General features: G+C 42.8%; 1 pseudogene; it reads left to right on the forward strand.

The window, feature by feature from the left end:
- Window positions 1-221: 221 nt before the first annotated feature.
- LOC148040653 (uncharacterized) lies at window positions 222-18,498 on the forward strand (annotated as a pseudogene).
- Window positions 18,499-27,275: the final 8,777 nt, after the last annotated feature.

The raw sequence follows: 27,275 nt of genomic DNA on the forward strand, positions 1-27,275 counted from the left end.
CAGAGATACATCAATACAACTTGCTAATGATTTTAGGTGCTCTGCATGCCCCCATGAGGGCACCAAGCCTTTCCCTCCTTTCCATTCAGAGGATGCATTCCAAGCGGCATTGAAACAAAGACAAAGGAATCGTGTGTCAAGGCCTGTGATATCCTGGATTCTCCAATCTCTTAAGAAGCAACCTGAGCCTTTGCATGTATGGCATGAGGTGAGCAGAACTCATGCAAAGCCAAGCTCTGAACAGAAAAGTCAGTTCTGAAGGTGGATGCTCTGAACCATCTCCAAAGATCGACAAAGAAATAGATTCTGATCAAGGTGGATGGGAACTGGTGGTACATAAAAGGCGATCCAAGTATCCTCAACAAGGACTGCAGCCTGGGTCCATGTTGAGTCATGAATCATTAGCTCTACAAGAGCTTAGCCTGGTCACTGAGGAGAGCTCAACAAGTTCTGGACACGCAAATACAAGTGAAAACATATTTGAATGGTAAAAACAAGGGTGATTCTGTGATCGAATCCACACAAGAAAGCAGCACACATCCGGCAACGTCAAATAGGCTAACAAGAAGTGGAAAGAAAAATCTGGCCAGAACCTTGAAGCGGAAAGAAGCTCGACAAGCTATAGAAGCTAGCATGCGTGCTGCAGCAGTTGCTCCATTACTCTCGATTCCAAAGGATGCAAAGCAACCAGCAATTTACTCAGGTGGAGGAGCCCAAAACTGTCACAAGCGCAACAGATGTGCAGCAATCTGGATCACTGACCCGCAAAGACGCAACACAGGAAGCCATGGGTGTAATGGATAAACTGCCTCTAGAAGCTTTGACAATGATTGTTGCAAGGCTTGCTACAAGTGACCTTGCTTCCCTCTCTATGACAGTAAGCATCTTTCTCTTGCGTCCTAATAATGATTGTGTGTTGCTAATCATTTCAAATGATGTGTCATTCCTTTCAATCAAGACCTGACTCTTCATGGTCAAATGCAGTGCCATGGTTTGCGCGAGGTTTGTGAGGATGGCTTTGTGTGGAAGGAGATATTACATCGTCAGTTTCCAGCTACATCACTTGAGGCAGCTACAATGAGTGACTGGTGACTATAAATTTTGTTACGTAGGAGCTAAAGTGCAAGCCCACATAAGTGGATGTAAGCCTAACTCCATGTTCCACTCAATTCCAGGAAACATCCCTACATACTAGAAAGTAGCAACATAATCGGCAGTCTGCAGTGTTTCCACTCAAGGGTTACTTACAAAGAGGATGTGCTTGGTTATCCTATAACATTTATTGTCAATCCATGCACCCAAAGTGTCAATTACATTGAAGTATGTAGCAATAAACTTGAATTTCTGCAGTAAGATTGTGAATTGAGGTTAATTAAGGACTTCTTGTAGGTGAGCTTTGACCTCCGATCATAAACAACCTATTATCAACATGTACAAACCATAGCAAATAATGAGAAGTTTCAGTTACTAATTCCTCTTTATATAAATGAAGATCACTTCGAATGTGCCTTACCCCTGCTAAGGAAGACAGGTGTGGCACTAAGTGCAATGCCAAAGGCAAATGGATTTCAACCTTACATGGTCCTAAACTTAATGCCCAAGCTTTTGAACACATTGGTGGTCCTAATATGCAATAAGGGTATAGCTATCAGTGAACGAGCTACTGATGGGTTCTGTACGATTCATCATTTATTTCTTGCTCTATGCGACAAATTCAACTTATGGAAGGTTTTTTTCTACATCTATCTCAACCAGATTTTCTATTGACCAATGCATGATTTCTCTTACCCTCTCATGTTTTAATCTATGCCTTTTGATAAGGAGGTGGAGAAGCAGGTCTTAGGCTTCATAAGATCTGAGCAAGCTCGAAGTAAAGATCAAAGCCCAAGCTTAGGGGATTTTATCAGTATGTTGACCGTTTGTTCAAGTAAAGAAACCAACTGATTGAAAGTAATCCATCCATGGATAAGTGATAGAAGCATTCTATGGATCTGCAAGAGCCAATTTGACATTGCAGCAAAATTCAAAGTAAGAGCAGTCAAGCATGAAGCACAATGTAATCCTGTAGGGTGGTGAAGTATGCACTCATCCAGCCCATATTTGTTGTTACCAAATAAATCCAAAGCGTGGAGGAGTTGATGAAGAACTTCTGCAAAGAAAGTTGGAATGGTCATAAAGTTGAGCTGCGCCTGGCCATGTTTCACAGAGGCTTCTTGCAATTAGTTTCTAGACCCCGTGATATATCCCTACACAAGGTTTCACTACAAGGAAACGTACGAATAGTGACTGCGGGTAGCGACACAGGAATAGCGGTGCCGCTATTTGCGTTGCAAATGCGATGCTAATAGCGACGCAAATAGCGATGCCCCACAGAGAAAAAAAGCGGGTGGAAACCCGAGCGCGTTTCATTTCGCGCATTTGTAAAACATTTCGAGAGGGAGAGCGAGAGAGAGAGAGAGAGAGCGACTGTTTTGCATAGAGGCTGAGAGAGGGAGAGGAAGAAGGCTTGCCGGTGCCGCCACCGTTCGCGAAGGAGAGGAGGAGCCGCCGTCGCGAAGAGGAGCCGCCAAACCCTCCTGCAAATCTTTACGGTGAGTCCATTCTCTCTCTCTTTTACTTGTTCAGGGTTTAATTTGTGTATATTGAGAGAGGGAGAGGAAATGAGAGAGAAATAGAGTGAGAGGGAGGGAGAGAAAGAGAAAGAGAGGGGGAGAGAAAGAGAAAGAGAGGGAGAGGGAGGGGGAGGAAATGAGAGAGGGAAAGGGAAGGAGAGAAAGAGAAAGAGAGGGAGAGGGAAAGGGAATGGGAGGAAATGAGAGAGGGAGAGGGAGGGAGAGTGCATTCTCTCTCTCTTTTACTTTTTTTTATATAATTTGTGTATATATATTGAGAGAAAGAGAGGGAGAGGGAGAGGGAGGAAATGGGAGAGGGAGGGGGAGGGAGAGAGAGAGAGAGAGAGAGAGAGAAAGAGAGGGAGAGGCAGGAAATGGAAGAGGGAGGGGGATGCAATGAGAGAACGAGAGGGAGGGAGAGTGTATTCTCTCTCTTTTTTATTTTTTATTTTGTATAATTTGTGTATATTGAGAGAGGGAGAGGAAATGAGAGAGAAGGAGAGGGAAAGGGAGAGGGAGAGGGAGGGAGAGAGAGAGAAAGAGAGGGAGAGGGAGGGAGAGAGAAAGAGAGGGGGAGGGAGAGGGAGGGAGAGGAAATGAGAGAGGGAGAGGGAGGAACTGAGAGAGGGAGAGAGAAAGAGAGAGAGAGGGAGAGGGGGAGGAAATGGGAGAGGGAGAGGGAGAGAGAGAGAAAGAGAGGGGGAGGGAGAGGAAATGAGAGAGGGAGAGGGAGAGAGAGAGGAGGGGAGACGAAAACATAATAGGGAAATGAGAGAGGGAGAGGGAGGGAGAAGAAATGAGAAAGGGAGAGGAGAGAGAAAAAAAAGAGAAGATGTTAAACATAATAGGAAAAGAGAGAAAGAGAGGGTGTGGGTGAGGGTGAGGGCGAGAGAGGGAGAGGAAATGAGAGAGGGAGAGGAAGAGAGAAAACGAAATGAGAGAGGGAGAGGAGAGAGAAAAAAATAAGAGAGAGAGAGAGGAGAGAGAAAAAGAGAGAAAAATCATTAAACCTAATGGGAAAAGAGAGAAAGAGAGGGTCAGGGTAAGGGAGGGAGAGGAAATGAGAGAGGGAGAGAAAGAGAGAGAGAAATGAGAGAGGGAGAGGAGAGAAAAAAATCAGAGAGGGAGAGGCGAGAGAAAAAGAGGAAAAAATCATTAAATCTCATAGAGAAAGAGAGAAAGAGAGGGTCAGGGTGAGAGAGGGGGAGGAAATGAGAGAGGAAGAGAAAGAGAGAAAAGGAAATGAGAGAGGGAGAGGAGAGAGAAAAAAATGAGAGAGAGAGAGAGAGGAGAGAGAAAAATAGAAAAATCATTAAACCTAATAGGGAAAGAGAGAAAGAGAGGGTCAGGGTGAGGGAGGGAGAGAAAATGAGAGAGGGAGAGAAAGAAAGAAAGGGAAATGAGAGGGAGAGGAAATGAGAGAGGGAGAGAAAGAGAGAAAGGGAGAGGAGAGAGAAAAAGAAATGAGAGACAGAGAGGAGAGAGAAAAAGAGAAAAATCATTAAACCTAATAGGGAAAGAGAGAAAGAGAGGGTCACCGTGAGGGAGGGAGAGGAAATGAGAGAGGGAGAGAAAGAGAGAAAGAGAGAAAGGGAAATGAGAGAGGGAGAGGAGAGAGAAAAAATTGAGAGAGGAAGAGGAGAGAGAAAAAGAGAAAAAAAAATATTAAACCTAATAGAGAAAGAGAGGGTGAGGGTGAGAGAGGGAGAGAAAATGAGAGAGGGAGAGAAAGAGAGAAAGGGAAATGAGAGATGGAGAGGAGAGAGAAAAAGAAATATGAGAGAGAGAGGAGAGAGAAAAAGAGAGAAAAATCATTAAACCTAATACAGAAAGAGAGAAAGAGAGGGTCAGGGTAAGGGAGGGAGAGGAAACGAGAGAGGGAGAGAAAGAGAGAAAAGTAAATAGGATCTTACAATAAGCTCATCCTAGGCTCATAGGGGTTAGGCTGATCCTCATCAAACCTAAGGGATATATGGCTAGAGAGCCCTACCATACTTGTGCCTCCTAGCATAATGTTCTTCTTGCAAAGAGACCTCTCATACATGGGGCTTGTCCTAGCCTCCACTACGCAAATATACAACGAAGGCAATCAGCCTATCAGTATGAAAAACATTCATTTTTCATAACATAATCCCAAAAAATAACTTTGGATATTCCATAAAAATCAATCTCTTCTTAAAAAGACAAATACAGAAAACTAAAAGAGCATCATTCATATATATGCTTCGCAAAACTGAAACAACATCACCACAAGATCTCTTAAGAAACTCATCTTCAACTATCAATTTTAATTAATAAATATAATATAAAATCACTTGCAAGGAAGGACACTCTTTTATCATTAACCCTCTTTCTTCCTTAGAATAGTCTTAGGAATAAATTTATGCTCTAACAAGCATATATTTGAGCATAATAACTATTTTAAGGTTTATTCCATGAGTAGTAGTAGTATATATGCAACCATCAAGCTAGAGATCATAGTCGTAGCTGTGGTCGTGGTCGTAGTCGTAGCTGTGGTAGTGGTCGTGGTCGTAGTGGTCATGGTCATGGTCATGGTCGTGGTCGTAGTTGTAACGTAAAAAAAGAGAGAGAGATGGAAGGAGAGGATAACAATTTAAGAAAAAAAAGAATGATAGCAAAAACAAATTGTTTGTTGTAATGTAGACAAAATGGAAAACGATGAAGGTCCTGTTGCTCAAGATCGCGAGGCATATCTTAATTAGCGTGTCCCATGTCCTTGCTCTCAATGCAAGCTGGCAATTAGATGAAAATGTTGATTTTCTATAGAACACATACGACGATTTGGCAAGTTTCAATCTGAGATCATTGATTAGGCGATTGCGGATTTTCAGCGAACGGTAAGAAAAGTTAATATCAATCATGCATTGTACTCACAAGCTAATTGAATGCCATATACAATAAGATTGGGTCTCGCTGGCAAATTTCCTATCCACGGAGGTGATGTCTCATCCCAAGGAGGAGTGTACCCTTTGCGGCCAATTAGAAGAGTTCATGGGCGTGCGATGGATGGAGTGCATGAGCCAATCCACCACTTGCAAGGCCAATCTATACCGTTAATGCCAAAGAAGACATGCAACCTTCCAGACCTACCTACAATCTTGGAGCCTGAGATGGAGGCAATGATCGATGCATTGATTCCCATGGATATTGAGACTTCTGATCTGCTTAGAGAGGAAGCATCCATACCATTATATGATGGGTGCCGAGTATCTCACCTGAAGACACTACTTGCACTCTTAAGTGTGCAAGCAAAATACGGGTGGAGTGATACGAGTGTGATCGAGTTGTTCAAGTACCTTGTACATACGCATCGTTGATTTTTTTTTCAGCACTATTATTAAAAACATTTGTGCTTTTTCAAGTTTTTTATGATTTTTTTCAGGTTATTGAAATATCATATATTACCACCTGCAAATACCATGCCTGAGTCTCATGATGATGCACGACATGTTTTATGAAAGTTTGGCATGGACTACAACAACATCCATGCATGTATCAATGATTGCATACTATTTCAAGGAGAATACGAGACTATGGAGACATGTCCAAAGTGTGGTGCTCACAAGTATCGACAGGACTTGCAAGAGCAAACCTATAATATTCCCGTTTGAATAAAAATATTACTAGACCAACCTTCGGCGCACCGTAAAATCGTGAAAAGATTATCACCAGTGCTGGCAGTTGATCTATAACCGTATGCGAGAAATCGAGTACTCCGCATTGGTAAGTCGGGACCGAGAATGAAAAACCGCATCTTCTGCGGGGAAACATCCTCTTGGGAGGAGGTTAAGAGGATAATGATGGAATTAAAATTCAAAATTTTTTAATTGATTTCCTTCTCCCCTAGCCGATGCACGATTGGAGGAGAGGGAGTGTGGAGAGATGGCCTAGTAGAGCTGCATTTGGAAGGGGGAAGGGAAGAATGCCATGCAAGGGGGCCACGTGGGAGGGAGGTTCCCTCTCCCCCCTTGTCCTATAAATACACCCCTCTAAGGGGAGGAAGATAGAGGAGGCTGGAGGAGACGTCAAAGCTGCATGGGGTGGAGGAGCTGCGTAAGTCTACCGCGCTGCCTGTGACTGAGGCCGCCACTGCCATCGTGGAAAGCTGCCAGCTGAGCCATAGGCTCCCATGCCGCCACAATCCCAAGTTAAAGTCCACCCTTTCCCATCCGGCCGATTGCCGTCATTTCAACCCACATGGTAATACCACGCTGCTAACCGTGATCTGAAGCTAGAAGCTTCTTATTTGGAAGCTTCTAAGGGGCTTCCATTACACCCCTTCCTACCAAATCACACAATAAGCCCATCCTGAGATTTTGAAGAAAAGGAGGCGACAAGGCCCTTCCCACTAGATCATCTTTCCCCCCCGGGTTTCGAAGAGGAAGCCTATAAGGCCTTCCTACCAAATTTCCCAAAAGGCCCTAAGGCCGGTTCTTTGTAAAGAAGAAGAGGGGTTTCTCTAAGCCTCTTCCCACTCGATTTCCCCCATAAGCCCATCCCTAATTTTCCCCCCCAGGTCTCGTAGAGAAGAAGAGGGTTTCCTTAAACCCCTTTCCACAAGATCTTTACCCCCGGAATTTTTATGAGGAAGGAGAAGTTCATAAATCCCCATTTCCGCAAGGCCCCATAAAACCATTCCTAGCCGGAATTTCAAGGAGAAGAATAACTCTCAAGCCTTCGTTTCCGCAAGGCCTTCACAAGATCCCTTCACAAAATCCCTCTTTTCCCGAAAGAAAGAAGGCCCAAGCTCCGAATCCTAAGACCTTCAAGTCGGTACTTCGGTCAAGGATCCGTACTTCAAAAGAGAATCTCCGTGTACGAGGGAGATGGGTAAAGATCATAAGACTGCAAACAAAGGCAAGTAATTCAAATCTGCGAAGGCAAACCAGAGGTCGAATTCATGATGGCCCCTAAAAAGTCACGAGGTGCAACCGCAGGAGGATCATCTCCTAATATTCATGTGGATATTTCACCGAGCCCACAAGTCCAAGTTTTCTTCTTTTTTAAAATTTTTTTACGTAGAAGTATTGCAACTATGCATGGTTAATTCATGGAATTAGGATGCAGTTATGCTTGTCAAATCCACCTAGCTAAATGTGATTGAAATAAATTGGCTAGTTGAAATTATTTAAAGTAATTCACGATACAAAGCTGGTCGTTTGCATTTTCAATGGAATGAACAAAAAAGGAACATAAGGTGTCTATGCATTTTAGTACCTTATTAGCAAGTTGCCTTTTGTGCATTGCAAAGAGACGAGTCTAGAATAACTAATGACTAGCATTACAAAGTCGAAATTATTATAGTACACCCTTGATTATGCATGGAAAGATTAAATTGCATGTCACATTTTTAGACGAACCTTCTTCGTAATGATTCATTAAGTAAGTCGTTATCAACTGTAGCAAAGTGCAAAGCATGGGAAAGATTCTAAGGGCTACATGAAATAGGTTAACTCTAGCTTCAATTAGCATGAATCTCATCTAACTACGAAAGGTTGTATATTGCACATTCATCGTACGAATAATTTCATCCATCAAGGGTACACTTGGGGAAAGGCTGCATGGTTCATTTAAGCGTAAAATCTTAAAAGTTTAGTGGCAGGAATCGTGAATGCATCAATGGAAGTTATGCCAAAATTTAACATGTGCTTTGGTCTTAACAAGAAAAGTTAGGGTTGTGAATCTAATCATACGTAGAGGCAATGAATTGTGTGCTTTCTAGAAATTGTATCGTAATGCAACTAGTTTTTTTCCCTTTTGATCAAGATAACATATTTAGGAATGGCCATCCTTGTCGTAAGACAAGTAAACTGGAATTACCTAAAACACCTAAACCGCAAAGGATTCGCATAGGATGGTTAAATCGATACATTATACCCCAAGTGCTAACTAGGTTTTAGCATGTTAAGGACTTGAGCTAGTCGCACTTGTTGCCAAGTCGAAACCCTCATACCCTGAGGTCTTGCCCACATTCAGGGAATGTAGGGACAATTCGACGTACTTGCAAGAAATGATCTAGGGTTTCTACCCTAAGGATCACTCAATCAAATGTTGAAACTTGGATTGAGTTGGAACCCTAGGTCCGAACATTGTCGGACAAGTACAATTGGGAATGGGTTGGATAAGAAGACACCCTAAACCCTGCTTCTTATCTAATCATGATTCCATGACCAGAAGACGCCGTTCGATGGATGAAATGATCCCATGGAATAGATGCGACACTTGTGCAATAAGTTGCAACGTCGCATGATCTTGTGGTTTGATCACAAGAGAATGGCCAATTCCTTGGAATGAGATTGGCAGATTCTTGCGCAAGCTTCACTTGCAAGAGGATGAGTAGTCATCCTGTTATATCACCTTTTCTTGGGAAAAGTTGCCAAGACAAGGGCATTCAGTATTTGCTTGGAAGCAAAGGACCAATCAATAATTTGGAGCAACATGGTCGCCATGATTTACTGTTAATAGAACCTAAGGTAATGGATAAGTTGGGTTAATAGGGTACGGCCCTAACCCAAGGACATAATGGATTAACAAACAAACCCTTGGGGATCTTGCCTAGTCACAATTGATCCCAGATCGAATGCTAGATGCATTCGGAGAGAAGGATTCACTCCTTAACAGTTGGCCAAATAATGACCACTAGAAATAATTGTGCTTGTAACAGTTTGAAGAGCACTGTTTGCTTTGTTTACTCAAGGAACTAGAGGATGAAAAGATATCTAATGCTTCAGGTTGAAGGCCTGAAGGGAGAGGCAAGCTCAGCTACCCCCGACTGTCTGCCTGACCCTAACCAAGGGGATTGTTAGCCGCGCCGGGAACGTGGATGAACCCACCGCGTGAGGTTTCTCCATTGAGTGCTACTTGGAGTAGGAGGACGCTTGGGTGCCTAGGGGGGCTCTGGCCATAAATCCCTTGCCTTCCAAGCCCTACATAAGAGGCCAACATGACTTGAGATTGGATCTCGAGACTCGCATACTAGTCTATGGGCAGAATCTTGGATTAGTAATCCCTGTGCATTGTTGGATAGCCTTCGGGCGGATTATGGGTAAGCCTACGAGCTGGACTTTATGAATGTATTCTAAAGATAAATATGATAACTAGTTGAAAAGGAACTTGTTTGACACTGCTTTTCTATGTCAAGTGCTAAGATTACGTGAAGGAACTGGTGTCTAATGGGCTAATTAAGGAAGCTGCTTGATGCATGTCCAACTAAATGTGGTAGGTAATTAGACAACTAAAATAGCCTGAGGAAAGTGCGGTGGATGTGGCCATGGGTCCATCCTACGGATGGGTGGTCCCGGTTGGCCGGGAACTTTTCTCAATCATAATGGACAGCAAGGAGATATTCTCAAAGGAAATGAATAACAAGAGCGTCGACCTAGCGTCTAGGCTATAATAATCCCGCTTTATGCTGTTTTAGGGAAACGGAATGGGACTATGCCTTATGGCAGAGAGGTCGAGCCTTGCATCCCTCTCGTTTCCCATTCTCCTTGAACCAAGTGCAGCGTGAATCTACTTCGGCCCTAGCATTTATGCGTAAAGTAGTTTGCTCGTCGGGGTTCGACGCTAGTTGCCGTTTAGGAGATAACCATTAGGGAAAACCCTGATTGTGGTCTGTCCTAAGTGGGAATGTCCAGAATACTTCCGCTATGTAGCAGACGCGGAAAGTCCTAGGTCAGAAACCCCGTAACATTCCATGGGAGTGCCGGGTGGAGCTTTCTAGACCTCCTTTCCGATGGACTACTAAGACGTGTCCTGAAGGGAACAAGTGGACACGTTACAAAACCATCCCTCAAAAAGTTCTCAGACACTTTTCGCTTATCCCCCGCATAAACCACATGTTTCGTACGTCCAGCATGGCGAGCTTGACAACGTGGCATGCGTAGAATAGGTCCACGGATGGAGTTCAATGAATATCAGTGGATTCACGCGCATGGAGCCACATTGACTCTACCTTCCCAGGCTTTGCCCGAGAGCCAAGGAATCTTCGGCTTAGTCTTGCAATGGATGGCGTGAACCCATTCGGTCTGTGCTCAACTTCTTACAGTGTGTGGCCGATAGTCCTTGTCAACTACAATATCCCTTCATGGCTTTCTACGAAGAAAGGACATCTCATCCTTAGCTTACTCGTCCCCGGCCGCTACAAAGTCAAAAATATGGACGTGTATCTTCGTCCATTAGTCGATGAGCTTAAGATTTTATGGGAGGAGGGGGTCACCGTGCAAGATATGAGCATGCACGATGGTCGGTGGTCAGCCAATATTCGAGCCATTCTCATGTGGATGATGCATGACTTTCCGGGATTCGGAGAGTGCTCAGGTAAACAGGCCTCCGTTCTCATTGGTAATATGTATATTTTATCTTGTTCAAGCTTGTATTCACTGGGTCATGGTGTTGGAACAGGTCTGGTTATCTCAGGTTATCATGCATGTCCATTGTGCAGGCCACAGTTAGACTCCCGAAGGTCACGAACCATGAAGAAGATGGTATATCAAGGACACGTTTCTTTCTTGCCAAAGGATCATGAACTCAGGGAAGGTTTTCTTGGACGACCTCCAACACATATGAATGCCGCAAGCTGGTACGAGCTCAAAATGGTCCACGCAGAATCACATCCAAACAGAATGCGGCGGTTCTCAGTTTTCTACGAGTTGCCATATTGGACCCACTTACAAGTCAACCACTTGTTGGATCCCATGCATATTTTCAAGAATGTGGGCAGCTTGCTATGGGACCACATCACAGGAAAGAGAGACACTATAGGGGCACGAATGGATTTGAAGGAGGTGGGTAAGATGGAGGCGCTTTGGTCGCAGTCGAGTGCTGATGGTCGCGTGCAGCTACCTCGCACTCCTTGGGTTTTGTCCACTAAAGAAGAGCGCATTGTGAAGTAAGTAGTCAAGTCTATCCAGACTCCGACAGGTATGATGCGTTCTCTCACGTCTGCATTTTCTAAAGACGACCAATTATCAGGGCTAAAATCCCATGACTGGCATAAGATATGTCAGGTTTATACTACGAATGAATTGTAATTGGTGTACGCATTTTGCTATTTGGAGTGTAGCCATTATTCATAATTCTTTCTCATTTGTGGCAGTTTGTACTACCGATCGCGATCACAGGATGTCTTACTCCAAAAATATGCGGGGCCATTTACAGGTTGTCGGCTTTGTACCATGGATCTCACAGAATGAGATTAAGACGTCCTCTATTGAATCCGCGAGGCGGGGAGCAGTGGAGACGGTCTGTCTCTTTGAGAAATACCTACCCACCAGCATGCTCACGATACAAATCCACCTTCTTGTGCATATTGTAGATGAAGTGGAGATTGCTGGACTTGTCCATACGCGATGGATGTTCTTCTTGGAGCGCTTCATGAAAACCCTGAAAGGCTTTGTGTGACAACGAGCTCGGCTAGAAGGTAGCATGACTGAAGGTTGGTTGTTGTCTGAGGCGCTAGTGCATATTTCACAATGGCTACCAATGGTGGATCTAGACAACGAAATGCTATGGTCACTGAAGGACGATGATAGATTGACTGGAGATGTGGTGGTTGAAAATAGGGTAGAAAAAAGAATGGATGCCTCAATGGAGGAGAAGGTGAATTGCTTTTGTATGTTGCACCATATCTCTATGGAGACATAGCTCGCCAAGCACTAGATCGCTAGGCAAGATCGAGAGGAAGCGCGAGCTGAATTCCGATATAATACGCGTCATCGATCGATTCGATATCCCGAGGGCGTGGAGGAGATGCCGCGGTTCATGTCAACACGATAGTTGCATGGAGCTTTGACCACAGCGTCTCACGAAGGGACGGAGGTCTCAATGGAAGAGTGGGAATTCTCGAGGGGATGTAGTCCAAAGGTAATGAGGTGTTTAGGATTTGTCGTATCTAAATTTTATATGCGACATCTAATTTGAGTGTTTCAATGTACAGTACAAAATATATAGTGCAGCGTAATCGCGCGGACGGCATTTTCACGTGGAGCGTATTGACAAAATGCACTCCACAATGGACTGTGGTATCATGGCAAGGTTCAAGCAAGAGAGCCGGCGACAATACGGTTGTGGATGAGATTGAGTATTTTGGAAACTTGCAAAGTATTGTTACGATGGATTACCGTAGCTTCTCCATGATATTATTCGATGTGCAGTGGTTTAAAGTGATACTTGAAGGAGCTGGAGCAACAATTCGATGAGGTCCATCTGGATTTCTCGAAATAGATTCCGAAAAAAAATGGACGGATTTGCGTGATACCTTTGTGTTGCTGGCCCATTGTGAACAGGTGCATGGACTCATTTGTTTGTTAATTGTATTACGACATGGTTTATGTCACAATGGTTTAAACTCTCTTGTACGTATTTGTGAACAGGTAATCTTCTATCCAAATCCCCGACAACCTCGATGGTGGTATGTTATACCTTCAACTTCCCGAAGTGCAAGAGTATATGATCAAAGCAATGTTTCGAGCATAAATGAAGATAATATGCAAATAGAGGGGTTGATATTGCAAGGTGTGGAGGCCACCGAAATCTTGGAGCTAGAATCGGCTAACAATAATGGAAATACAGGAGTCCAAGAATTCTTTGAGAACGAGGTGGACTCATTCTTTTGTGGTGACATGTTTATCAACCTTCCAGTGTATGCGGAGTTGTGTCAGGAGATTGACATGGGACCATAGGATACTTCATACTTGGACCATACTTGGATAATTCGTTGACCAATCGCTTATAAGGATACATAAGATATGCATTTTAAGTAAGATCTTTTTTTTAGTATCTATATTACTGTGCTTTGTATGATTTAAATTGATTATTCTAACATCATTTTTTGTTTGTGCAGGTGACATTTAATGGATGAGTCGAGGGATGAGCGATGAGGAGTTACAGGATATCTTCACACGCATGTCCAGACTAGATCGCGAGATTCAGAGATATGGCAGACCAAGAGCTGTCTTGGTCTTTGTCAGGGCGCTCTGCTAGATCTACTTCAACGCGATCGGATGCTTCAGCTTCGAGCAGACGAGCTCGACGCTCCAGACTTGGACCAAAGGGAGGGAGTGCTTCAGGGTCAGAGGGATGCTACAGAGATATGGATGCAGTGAACCCGCGGTCGATACGGGATACAGGTGTGACTCCTCGCTCTCGTGCCGGTTCCAAGGAGCATGGTTCAGGCTCAGGTGAATGCTCTGGAGGCACGGACGCGGTGTCCCCGTCTCGTCGTTCAGCTAGAGTTGCGTCACCTCCAGGATTTGTCACACCTGTGGGTATGTCTACTCCAGTTACTCCGGCCGTCAGCAGGTGGCACCCCTATGGGTGCCACTCCGAGAGATATTACCCCGGTCAGTATACCGAATGCACAGGGGTCTCCTGGATATACCCAGGAGCGTGGACGCAGATGGGAGAGGACCCATCTTAGGCAGATCCCAGGGGGATATGGATATCTAGTCGATGATAGTTCAGGAGCCATCATCATGAATGATGAGGGGGGAGGGTAGTGGCTCGCATGAGAGAGTTGTGCCAACAAGTTTTTCGGCACAACATCTTAGATCATTGGAAGAACATACCGGAGGGGAGCAAGGACTACATAGTAGCATCCTTACATGAGGAGTTTCCGGTTCCAGCCTCAGTAGATAGATTTTCTATGGGCTGGATGATGGATTGAATGCGTGCATATATGTCACACAGACGATCCGCCGATGCATGCAAGGCAATCAAGAGTGGGACTGCAAAGCCTGAGTGGTTAGATGCATACGACTGGCGCCGACTGAGGGAGGAGGCTACAGATTCTCCAAGACGTTGGAGTCAGCAGCGCGAGGCGGCGAGGGCACGACTCGAGGCTGGAGTGGTCCATCATCTTGGGAGTGGTGGCCACAGGACATATTTGGAGGACTTTGTAAGTTTTTCTTTTGTTTTGCTTGTTTATTTTTTTACAATATCCTTTATACTGACAATCATGTTTCTAAGAGTTAGCATTTTGTTTTCTTTGTAGTACTCCATTACAAATCGCGATCCGACTGGCCTTGAGACTCGATATGCAGAGATGCATGGTCTCACTTCATTCATCGACCAATTGTATAGACACGGTGGCCCTGTAAGTCACTCATCTTTCTTGTCCATAGTTACCATGTTTAATTAGAATGCATTATTGTATGGTGGACTGATGTGTTGTTATTTCTTTTTTTGCAGAGTCCGTTCGATGCTCCTTTGCGGCGGGACGAGCTTTCGGAGGGCGAGGATATGTAGCTTGCCCTTGGATCCCTGGAGCTCACACACCTTTATTTTTTGGTCGCCTGATCTATGTAGACATTTTATATGTATTAGTGATATCTTGTCATGATTGTACCAATCGCTTATTATGCAATCATGTATTTATTTCATGTATAAGTGTTATGATTTCAGTATACTTTGTTTTTGTTTGCAAGCGCATTGTACACAGTGCAGAAACTATTTTGTATGGCTCTAATAAAGCACACTTTGCTATATGTCTGCCCTGCCACAAAAGTTTTTTTTTTCCTGTTACCGTTGCTATTAGTGTCGCAAATTTTACTGCGCGCGTCGTTATTGGCGTTGTTATTTTCGTCGCAAACCTTCACTACAACAAGCAACAGTTATAGATGCGCTTGGTACACGCGCATAGTCGTGCGCATTTAACTGTGCATATATCAGTGCGTCTATAAGCGCGTGTATATAGACGCAATTCGTGCTCTATATACATGCGCTTATAGACGCGCTTTCAGATGCGCGCACAGACGCGTACTAAAATTTTTAAAAATATTGAAAAATATGGCTGGTGTGTCATTCTTTTCAAAGTAGTCCCATCTTGCGTTTCTTTTGGGTTTTTTTTTGAAAGGCGCACGACACAAAGAGAGGAGAAAGGAAGAGGCAAAGAAGAAAGGGTAAAGAGAGGAGGAAGAAAGAGGAAGGAGAGGGAGGAGAAGAAGGAGTTTGTAGCCCTATCGCCGCCCATTACAACACCGATTCAAGGTGAGTCCTTCTTGTCTCTCTCTCTCTCTCTCTCTCTCTCTCTCTCTCCCTCTCTCTCTCTTTCTCTCTCTATCTTTGCTTTGAGTTGTATTTGCTACCTTCTTAGCTTTTGGTATGTTTGTTGTGACGAGGAGAATAGCTAAAGAGCAAGGAGATGGAGGAGAAGAAGGAGTTTGTAGTTGTGCCGCTGCCCATCACAACAAATATTCAAGGTGAGTCCTTCTCTTCTCTCTCTCTCTCTCTGTTTACTCTGAGTTGTATTTTGGTTCCTTCTTAGCTTTGGGTATGTTAGTTGTTGCTTGCTTTTCCTAGTTGTATTTTGTGCTTCATTGCTAATTCGCATTTACAAGTGCATCTGATATATAGAGTAGACGCGCTCGTAGATGCGCAAGTGTTGAAGATCCATGAAACCTCCTAGGTTTTTTTGAGTTTTGTAGAGCTGGCGCGTATAAGAGCGCGTCTGATCTACAGAGTAGACGCGCCTGTAGACGTGCTCGCGTTAAACAACCACACCTCTGAGGTTTTTTTGAGTTTTGTGGACCTGACACGCAACTTTGTTATGAAAAATATGCAAAAAGAGAAAGAGAGAGAGAGAGAAAGAGAGAGAGAGAGAGAGAGAGAGAGAGAGAGAGAGAGAGAGAGAGAGAGAGACAAACAGATAGACATGTAGATAGAAATACTCACTACAATGCAATGGCACCTTAAGTGTAACGGATCCTAGCTTATAAAATCACTTTTTTTTTGTTGTATTAGCTACCTTGTAAAATTACTTATCTCTCACACTGGTACTACACGATCTTTGCAATGGACTTTTACGAGAAGGGGCTCAATATCATAGATAAGGTATGTTTTGTTATTGTATGAGAAGTATGGCTAATATTCTTGCATAATGTTCTTGTGTTTTCCCCAAACAGACAAAATTTGATTGGGGGAAAAAAGCCAGAGAGCATGTGGTTGCATGGCAGCATGGCAACCACATGCTCTCTGGCTTTTTTTTTCATACACTGTTTTGCACGTCTATATTTGCGTCTAATTTGCAAGTGAAATCGCATCTATGTGCACGTGTATATGCGCATCTATAAGTGCGTCTATATGAACATCTATATTCAGGTGTATATGCGCGTCTATATGCACGTGTAGTTTTCACTATAAGCGCGCTTGTAGACGCGAAATTTTAGACGCGCTAGTAGACGCGGTAATAAACGTGCTCAACATTTTTAAACACAATTCAAATATTACGTCTACAAGTGCGTCTATGGAGCCTTTTTGTTGTAGTGCATCACTATCAGCGTCGGTAAATGCGACGCCAATACTGACGCTGATAGCGACGATGATAACGACTGTTCTACGACATCACCAATAACGACGCTTTTTGCGACGACGAGGGCAAATTTTGTTATTTGTATTTTTGTCGCTTTTAACGTCGGCATAAGGCCTATATCTTGTAGTGTTTGCAGAGAATACTCTAGCGTCCAACATTTCTAGTATCAAAGGGAGATTGTTTTACAGCTCAGCTCAACATGCATGTGCAGGTAGCAATGGCTTATGGTGCTCTCTATGGCATGGTTTCACTTCCCTTGAAGAAGCCAGTACAAGACTATTGGAGCAGAACTAGTTGACAGTTGGCCTGAATTTTTCAAGGTATTATTTAGGACATCCACTTCTTTGTTAAGCAGATTGCCTTTGAATTCTACAATCAGGAACGAATAAATGTAAATATTTTCAAATTTGCAGTTTATTGGTCTTCAGCCTCCATCTAAGGAGTACATGACTGGATGGCTAAGGCAAAGCTGGATCAATTCCTTAAGAAAAGAATATCACAGAAACAATACCAACTTTTCTGCTATTCATAGGTACTATAAGGTTATTTGTCAACTTATGGATCTTATCATGGAGAGCACAGAGAAGTTGGTACAAACATAGTGTCAGTTTCTTTGCTATTCTAAGTTCTTTCTATTGTACTTGTCAATTTATGGGAGAAAAAGCACAGCTAACAAGCTCCTTGTGGAGATGGCAGGCATGGTGTGTCCAAAATTTTGTTGAAGGGAGAGATTCTCTCATTGGGTGCATTCACAAAAGTTTGAATGCTCGAGAAGTGGCGTTATACAAACCATGTACAATATCTAGATGCATCCTGCTTGCTGTATGGGTTTGACAAGATGTCAGAGATTCATCACTATGATTCATATGAGAACTTTTTCATTTCGCAGAAAGAAAATGTGTGATATTTCATGACTTTGCAACAGGTTCATTAACGTGATTGATTATTGCCACCGATCTAGTCGAGGCATAGTACATTCCGGGGATATTATTGACTATTCAGAAAATCAGGGAATACATCGAATAACAATCAATCTAAACAAGCTCGATGCTGGTGTCAAAGAGATGTATTTCACAATGAGTGGCTGGATGGGAGTTAAACTAAGGGACATATGCCTTCCATTTGTCCAGCTTGTTAATGAAACAACGGTACATCTCTCTCTCTCTCTCTCTCTCTCTCTCTCTCTCTCTCTCTCTCTCTCTTTCTCTCTCTCTCTCTCTCTCCCCCCCCCCCTCCGACCCTGATGTACAATACTGCCTGCCCTGAATGCAACTTGTTCCTGGTGCTCTGAGGAACACATGGATGCATGCACAGCATAGACCATTGCAAATAAAAAATGTTCTTGGTTATTTTCAGGGTAAGGAGCTATGTGAATACCACCTTGAAGACAAAAATTTGGGTGAGCATCGATCTGTTGTAATGTGCCGTCTGTATGGCAATGAGCCCAATCATTCAGCAACCTGGAATGTAGAGACAATTGGCCACCTGGGGGCTGGAGCAGCATAGGATTACACACCTATCAAAGACTGGATCAGCAGAAAATTGCAGACTTGGTAAGTTTTTCTAATCTGATGCTCCTTGATGTACGCAATCGGATGCTGTCAGTGGGCAGGTATACATCATCTGCTGCTGAACCCTCCATGTCCCTTGGAAGAAAAAGAAGACAGATAACTACTGATATACATCATTTTGTGACTGTCAAGTGAGGATTGCATTCATCAATGGCATGCGTTCATACATCGAATAGAGGTTTTGAAAGGCAATCCACTCAAACGAACAAAAGCATGACCCTATTTTAAAACCATTGAATCCACCTGAAACAAACAGTGTGAAGGTACCATCAGAACATGAGGATGCTCCCGTACTTTTGTGACCATTGATTTATCGGCTCTGGAGTTGTTTGCCCACATTGATATAACAAAGCAGCCAAGCAGGCACTGTCTTATATTTTTCTATGCGCCTGTCTGCCATACAATACTCGCATGGTTATTAAGCCACCCGGGGTCCATCCCTATTCAGCAGCGTTTCCTGCAATTTTGCAAGCCCGGAAATGACAATCGTGTTTGCACGAGAGGGGTTGGAAGATGTAAATGCTTAAAGCATTGTAATGGCAGACAAATATCCTTCGTGCTGTTCCATTGGCTGAAACATCAGAGAGCATTGATCTTTCGTCAGAACTTCAGACATCAGAACTATCAGAAACTCAAAGTTTCGCAGGATTCTTGAACGAAAATGTATTTGCCATTTTAGTAACTATTTTTTTGGAGAGTCCAAGGTTTTAAACGTTCATTAAATTTTAAAAGTTTTGTCGAATTTTTGCAATTCATCTTTTAGTAAACTTGGGTTTTTTGTGAACATTATATTCCATTGGCCAAAACCTTTCTCGACAACCGACTATGTGGCAGTGGAGTTAGGTCCAAGACGCGTGCATGTCAATTGGCTCATACATGTCACCATAGTTGTTGATGACATGCGCATGTTCTAATAGTGTAGACTATTACCCTACAAAAAAGAAACTCCATGTAGTGCATGGAATGCCCTAAAAGTAAGAATACTTCATTTTACTCCCTCAATTTTAGTGATGTGGAAGTCATATGGGTGTTTGATCTTTCCTCCTAGCATCACTCTCTCCTTTGTGCATCCTATCACCTTGCGTGTCCACCATTAACTCTACCTACATGTGGTTGCTATTCAATAAGTTCATTCACACCATCAATGCAAGTCATGAACTTGCACATGGCTCGACCCTCAACCTACCAAAAAGGTGAAAGGCATAGGGACCCTAGTAGGGCCTATTGGACAATGACTAGCATCATTAGTAATAAGCAAGTTTAGGTGGAATTTGTTATGTGTCACCATATGATTGTTCCAAAAATTAAATTTGAGTATTATTATTAAACTTCATGTACCTTCTTATCGGCATGCAATCTTATGGAACTCTCTTCTTACTTCTTGTTTGCATATTGCTTGTGTGAGAGAGTGTGAGAGGGAGAGTGTGAGGTAGAGTGAGCGACTGATATAGATGAAGCTCTTGTTTTCTCTTCCTCTTCTTTTCATTCTTCTTCATATATACAAAGCTCATGAAGTTATTGAAGCCATGGAGGTGGAGCTCACTTGAGGCATACTGCTGGAGTCTTGGAGCCATTGACAAACCTTGCATATAGATTACAACAAGGTGAATTAATGAGTTTGCTATATTTATTTTGAGAGTGTGTAATGGTTATATAAGAGGTAGCTATAGCCGTGTATTTATTTTGAGAGTGTGTAATGATTATATAAGAGGTAGTTATATCCATGTTGCTTAAAGTGGTTGAAACAATAGGCATTCTATTAAGTCTAGTATTCATAGCTTTTGAGAGCGACATCATTTTGGTTTTGTTGTCAAGATCGACGTAATTGAGCAACTAGGCATATATAGTCTATACTAAGCAGTATAGTAGGAACTTACACTTTGAACATCGAAAAAATTAGCTTAGGATGAGTGAGTTGAGAGCAAATGATTCATCGCTTGCATACGTTGGATTTTAATTTGGAGTTTTAGGAGTTTTGATTTTTTTTAGAAAGCTAAAAGAGTGAAAAATTAAGTTCAAATGCCTAAAACACAAAGAAATATAGAACTGCTTAGCTTGTATAGTCCACATAGGAAAAAGCCAGAAGCACGGGGTGTGGGAGGATCTATAGCTTCACACATTTAGGGAGTATTTACTTTGGATTTTGGCTTTTGCATTTGGTTTTTGCTTTTGGGTTTATGTACAAAGGGTATTTGGATCCCTTGGAAGTGAAGAAATAGAATAACAAAGAGAGAAGAAGAAGAAACCTACTAAGTAGGATTTTGGGAAGCTTTTGTAATCACTGCATAAACTGGTTGGGTTGATCCAAAGGGTTCTTTGTTTTGATTCTAAATCAGAGCTCCTGTTGAGATTGGGAGTTGTTGGTTTCAATTGATAGAATTCCACTGTTGTTGTTGAGTCACCATTGGGAGAACTGTTTGAGGCCACTGTTGTTGTGGTTGAACCATCATTTGAGCTAGGTAGGGAGGCAAAGGGAGAATTTGATTGCAAGGCAAAGTGAGTCTAATCCATCATGAACAAGCTCACAAGTATAGCTTCCTTGGTATTTCTTTGCTAACATTCTATGCTTTTTTGAGTCCATGGATGCTATCTCTCTTGTTCCCTCCTCCCTCGAAGAGATCATTTGCATTGGATTTTCAACAATAGGTAGGGTCTTAGGAATCGTAAAATTTAAACCAACCAATAGAACCTTCTCTAGTAGGCACCAAAATCTCTTTTAAGGCCAATTTTCCATAAGAAAATAAGGGAAAAGCCCCTTAACTTTATCCTATAAAAATAGCTGATAGGCCTTGAGTACGACTCCTAGGTCTCATCCTACCCCAAGGCCAAGAGACTAAGAAATTTCACCAAAGGAATTATGTTTATCACGGTATGTTACCAACATTATGAAATTATATTTATATGGTATTTTATCACTGGCACTAAATTGATTGATTATTGTGCATTCTCTATTTAATAAATTCATGTCAATAAATTAATGACTCACTTTTCTTTAAGTGTTGATGATGATCTAGCATGGTCATGAGACCACTTAGAGACCAGTATTCATTGTGTATCACTTAATGGGGTGATCAAAGCACTGTGACAGCAATATCTGGTACAGATAGTACAAGTTATGAAGGGGGAAAGAAGTATCTGCCAAGTGTAAGAGTGTACACAAGAACCAAGGAGTTACACATAAATGAAGATGGATTGAGTTCTAAAAAGAGGAAGTGCATTAGCATTGTGTATATGTATTTATGTGTGCATCCAGGGACTCCTAGGAATGCTTATTTGTGTGTAATGAGCATTGCATTCATTTTGGGGTCATCCTCTCCCCTACAAGTCCAGGTTTAAGGCCTTTTCTTTCATTAAGAAAGATGAGAGGGAATTCTCTCACTTAGAAAGACAAGCAACGTGATCCTCTGGAAGTGAGGAGAGAAGTGATTTTCTCTTTCTAAGGTCTAAAATAACACAAGCTTTTATGTGGAATTCAATCTTAAGGTCGAGGCCCAAAACAATCTAATGAACTATCCTTATCTATGACTCAAGGTGGTTGCATGGACCACAAGTTAAGAGTATAGTTTAAAAAACTTTTTTTTTTTGGAAAATCCATTTTTAAAATATCTCGCAATAGAAAAACGATCTCTAAAAATGAGCCGCTTGGGTTATCGGAAACAATGAGATCTACAACTTTTTTTTGGACGTTTTTTCATCCAAAAAATGCACAAAGAGATATCTCAAAATTAGTGCTGTGGAGTGGAACAACCACATCTTGCATGAAGATAAATTCAACTCTCTCTCCAAGAAGAGAAGCTCTTGAAAGCCTATAAAAGAGGAGACTCTCCTTGGGTGTAAGGGAGAGGTGAAGGAAGCATCACTTTGCATGTGTCCAAGAGGAGAAAAGAAGGTGCAAGTGCTGTAGAAGCCATGCTGAAATCAAGTGTTGTGGAAGCTTTGCTGAAATCAAGTTCCAAGAGGAGAAGAGAAGGTGCAAGTGCTGCGGAAGCTCTGCTGAAATCAAGTTCCAAGAGGAGAAGAGAAGGTGCAAGTGCTGCAGAAGCTCTGTTGAAATCAAGTGCTGCAGAAGCTCTGCTAAAATCAAGTTCCAAGAGGAGAAGAGAATGTGCAAGTGCTGCGGAAGCTCTATTGAAATCAAGTGCTGCAGAAGCTCTGCTAAAATCAAGTTCCAAGAGGAGAAGAGAATGTGCAAGTGCTACGGAAGCTCTGCTAAAATCAAATTCCAAGAGGAGAAGAGAAGGTGCAACTGCTGTGGCAGAAGGTGCAAGTGCTACAAAAGCTCTACTGAAATCAAGTTCCAAGAGGAGAAGAGAAGGCGCAAGTGCTGTAGAAGCTCTGCTGAAATTAAGCGCCAAGAGGAGAGCCCTACACATATTGTGTAGGAGAGAAGGAGACTCAAGAAGGATCAAAAGGTGCCAACTTCCAAGTTATGCAAGTGTTAGCCGGTTGTATACCGTGCAAGGAACCGTGATTATGTTTCCACGATCTACAAGTAAGAACTGGCTTATGTGTAACGGAGGAGCTTGCTCCTTGTCAATAATATAACTCCATAAGGGGGGGGACTGGCCCATCTTCCAGTCCCTAGTGTGTTGCCAATTTCTTTACCTCTCTCTCTATATTTTTCTTTTCTCTCATCTATTCTCCCTCTATGCCAACATAATATTCGCCATATATATTTTAAGTATACACTACATGATATAGGCCTTATACCGATGTTAAAAGTGAGAAAATGTTCATAAAGAAATTTGGCCCCGTCGTCGCAAAAAGTGTCGTTATTGGCGACGCCATAGAACAATTGGTATCAACGTCGTAATCAGTGTCGCTATTTGCGTCGATATCAGCGTCACATTTGTACCACACAAATAATGACACTTTGCAACGAATTTTGCGACGCTAATAGTGACACGTACAATAAATTTGCGATGCTAATAGCGATGGTAATAGGGAAAAAATTTTGTGGTAGGGCAGCAAGCTGCCATGTCACATATAGCACTATGTGCTTTATTTGAGCCATACAAAATAGTTTCAGAAATGTGTATGATGCTCGTGTAAATAAAGACAAAGTGTACTTAAATCATAACACTAATACATGAAATAAATACATCATCGCATAATGAAAGCGACCGGTACAATCATGGTAAGATACTACTACTAAGAATATGTCTACATAGATCACGTGACCAAAAAAGAAGGGTGTGTGAGCTCCAGGGATCCAAGGCCGAGCTATAGATCATCGCCATCCGAAACCTCATCCTGCCACAAAGGAGCATCGAATGGACTCTACAAAAAAAGAAACAACTACACATCAGTCCACCATACAATAATGCATTCTAATTAAACATGGTAACTGTAAACAAGAAAGATGAGTAACTTACAGGGCTGTCGCATCCATACAATCGGTCGATCAATGCAATGAGACCGTGCCTCTCTGCATATCAAGTCTCAAGGCCAGTGGGATCGCGATTTATAATGGAGTGCTACAAAGAAAACAAAATACAAGTGTTAGAAACATGATTGTCAGTATAAAGGATATCGCAAAAAAATAAGCAAGCAAAACAAAAGAAAAACTTACAAAGTTCTCCAGATATGTCCTGTGGCTACCACTCCCAAGATGATGGATCACTCCGATCTCTAGTCGTGCCGTCACCGCCTCGTGCTCTTGTCTCCAACGTCCTGGAGAATATGTAGCCTCCTCCCTGAGTCGACACCAGTCACTTGCATCTAGCCACTTGGGCTTTGAAGCCCCACTCTTGAGTGCCTTGCGTGCGTCTGATCGTCTATGTGACATATATGCATGCATGCACTCCATCATCCAGGCCGTAGAAAACCTATCTGCTGCGGCTAGTACTGGAAACTCCTCATGCAAGGATGCTACTATGTAGTCCATGCTCCCCTCCAGTATGTTCTTCCAATGATCCAAGTCGTTGTGCCAAAAAACTTGTCGGCACAACTCTCTCATGCGAGCCATCACCCTCCTACCCTCATCATTCATGATGATCGCTCCTGACCTATCATCTACAAGGTAGGCATACTTCTCTAGGGTATACCTAAGATAGGCCCTCTTCCACCTGCGACTACGCTCCTGGGTATATCTAGGAGACCCCTGTAAATCTGGTATACCGACCGGGGTAGTATCTACCAGAGTAGCATCCATATGGGGGTGCCACCTATAGACTGCTGAGCAAAAGCCAAAGTGAGTGGAGTAGACGTCCCCACAGGTGTGATAAATCCCAAAGGTGATGCAACTCTAGCAGAACGATGAGACGAAGACACTACGTTTGTGCCTCCACAGCAACCACCTTAGCCACACTCTCTCAAACCGCCATAAGAGCAAGGACTAGCACCTGTATCCTGAGCCAACCGCGGGCTCATTGCATCCGAATCTACGGGAGCGTCGACCTCGTCTGCTAGAAACTAAAGCATCAAATCATGCCGAAGTAGATCTAATACAGCAGCTTGATGGTGTCCGAGACATAATCAATTTAAATCATACAAAGCACGGTAATATAAATCTTTAAAAAATTATCTTACTTAAAATGCATATTTTATGTATCCTTAAAAGAGATTCGTCAACGAATTGAGTAGGTGAATGCTCCAAGTATGAAGTATCCTATGGTCCCATGTCAATCTCCTAACACAACTCCGCATACACTAGATGGTTGATAGAGATGTCACCACAAAAGGATGAGTCCACCTCGTTCTTAAAGAATTCTTGGACTCTTGTATTTCCATCATTGTTACCCAATGCTGGCTCCTCTACATGCTCTAAGCTTTCGGTGGCCTCCACCCCTTGCAATATTGACCCCTCTATTTGCATATTGTCCTCATCTATGCTCGGAACATCACTTTGATCATATACTCTCACACTTCGGGGAGCTGAAGGTATAACATATCAGCATCGAGGTTTTCAGGGGTTTGGATAGAAGATTACTTGTTCACAATCATGTACAAGAGAGATTTAACTATTGTGACATATACCGTGTCATAATACAATTAAAAAACACATGAGTTCATGCACATGTTCACAATGGGCCAGCAACACAAACGTGTCGCAAAAATCCATCTTTTTTTTATTGGAATCTATTTCGAGAAATCCAAATGGACCTCGTCACTGTTGCTCTAGCTCCTTCAAGTACCACTTTAAACGAGTACACATCGAATAGGATCATGAAGAAGCTACGATAATCCACCGTAATAATACTTTGCAAGTTCCCAAAATACTCCATCTCATCTATAAGTGTGTTTGGATCCGTTGCTCGTTGTCGGCTCTCTTGCTCGAACCTTGCCATGATAGCACAATCTGTTGTGGAGCGCATTTTGTCAATACGCTCCATGCAGAAATGCCGTATACGCAACCACACTGCACTATATATTTTGTACTGTACATTGAAACACTCAATTAGTTGTTGCATATAAAATATAGATACAACAAACCCTAAACATGTCATCACTTTTGGAATACATCCCCTCGAGAATTCCCACTCCTTGGTTGAGACCTCTGCCCCTTCACAATATGTTGCGGTCAAAGCTCCATGCAACCATCGTGTTGACATAAATTGCGGCATCTCCTCCATGCCCTCCTCGGGATATCGAATCGGTCGATTGTAGGTACTATGTTGAAATTTAGATCGCGCTTCCTCTCGATCTTTCCTAGCTTGCTGGTACCTAGCGAGCCACGTCTCCATAGAGGCATGGTGCAACATACAGAAGAGATTCACTTTCTCCTCCATTGTAATATCCATTCTTTTTTCTACCCCATTTCCAACCACCACATCTCCGATGAGTCTATCATCGTCCTTCAGCGACCATAGCATATTGTTGTCTGAATCCACCATTGGTAGTCATTGTGAAATATGTACTAGCACCTCAGACACCAACCAACCTTCAACCATGCTACCTTCTAGCTGAGCTCATTGTCGCACAAAGCCTTTCAGAGTTTTCATGAAGCGCTCCAAGAAGAACATCCTGTTGAGATATCGAGCTCCACTCGTGATATGCCAGGGTGACCGTTGTGCATTTATGTCACTGACTTGTCAGTTGTGCAGATGTGGTTGGTACACCGCCTATGAATAATAGCTAGATGACAGCTATTCTTATCTACTCTAGTTCATGGCTCAGTTAGTATGCCACCTTAGTTAGTTGAGTTTGGTTTGAGACCCATATATAGGGTTCTTCTATTTCTATGTACTAGAGTTCTTTTGGCTTACACAACTAAGAAGAGGAAAACTGTTTTCAGCCTCCACCTTTGTGTGTATTCCCCCCATTGTGCAAGCGAGAAAGCTACAAGTGAGACTCCTTCCATCTCTCCCACAATCTTGACATGGTATCAGAGCCTTGTTCGTGGTAACGAGCTCAAGAAAGCAAACCAAGTTCGCGTGCTCTGGTAAGAGGACCACTGTTGCTTTCATTTTTCTGTTTTGGGAGCAAGTCTCTGCAGGTAGCACAGTCGGAAAGTGCAAGAGTGCATTGTCTCAAATTGAGATGCCCTTCGCGGTGTAGCAAGAGGGTAATATATGCTGCGGAAAAGGGCTTTAGCCTCTGGTTGCTCTGTTTTTTTTATTTGAGGCCATTTCGGGGCCTGTTTTGGAGGCGGAAGTCTTCCGCAAGCACTCAAAAAATGGCCCTGTTTTTTGCTATGCAATCACTGTTCTACAGGTCGGTGAAAAGTTACTGTAGAAATTGCATTGTATGCCTGTGCGCAGAGACATTGGGAGGTACAGAATCATCCTTGTTGCCTGTTGATGCAAAATTGTCACTAGGAAG

This window comes from Lygodium microphyllum, chromosome 2 (assembly GCF_053477565.2).
Source record: "Lygodium microphyllum isolate KBCC chromosome 2, Lygodium_microphyllum_v1.1.10, whole genome shotgun sequence".
In the NCBI taxonomy this organism is placed as follows: domain Eukaryota; kingdom Viridiplantae; phylum Streptophyta; class Polypodiopsida; order Schizaeales; family Lygodiaceae; genus Lygodium; species Lygodium microphyllum.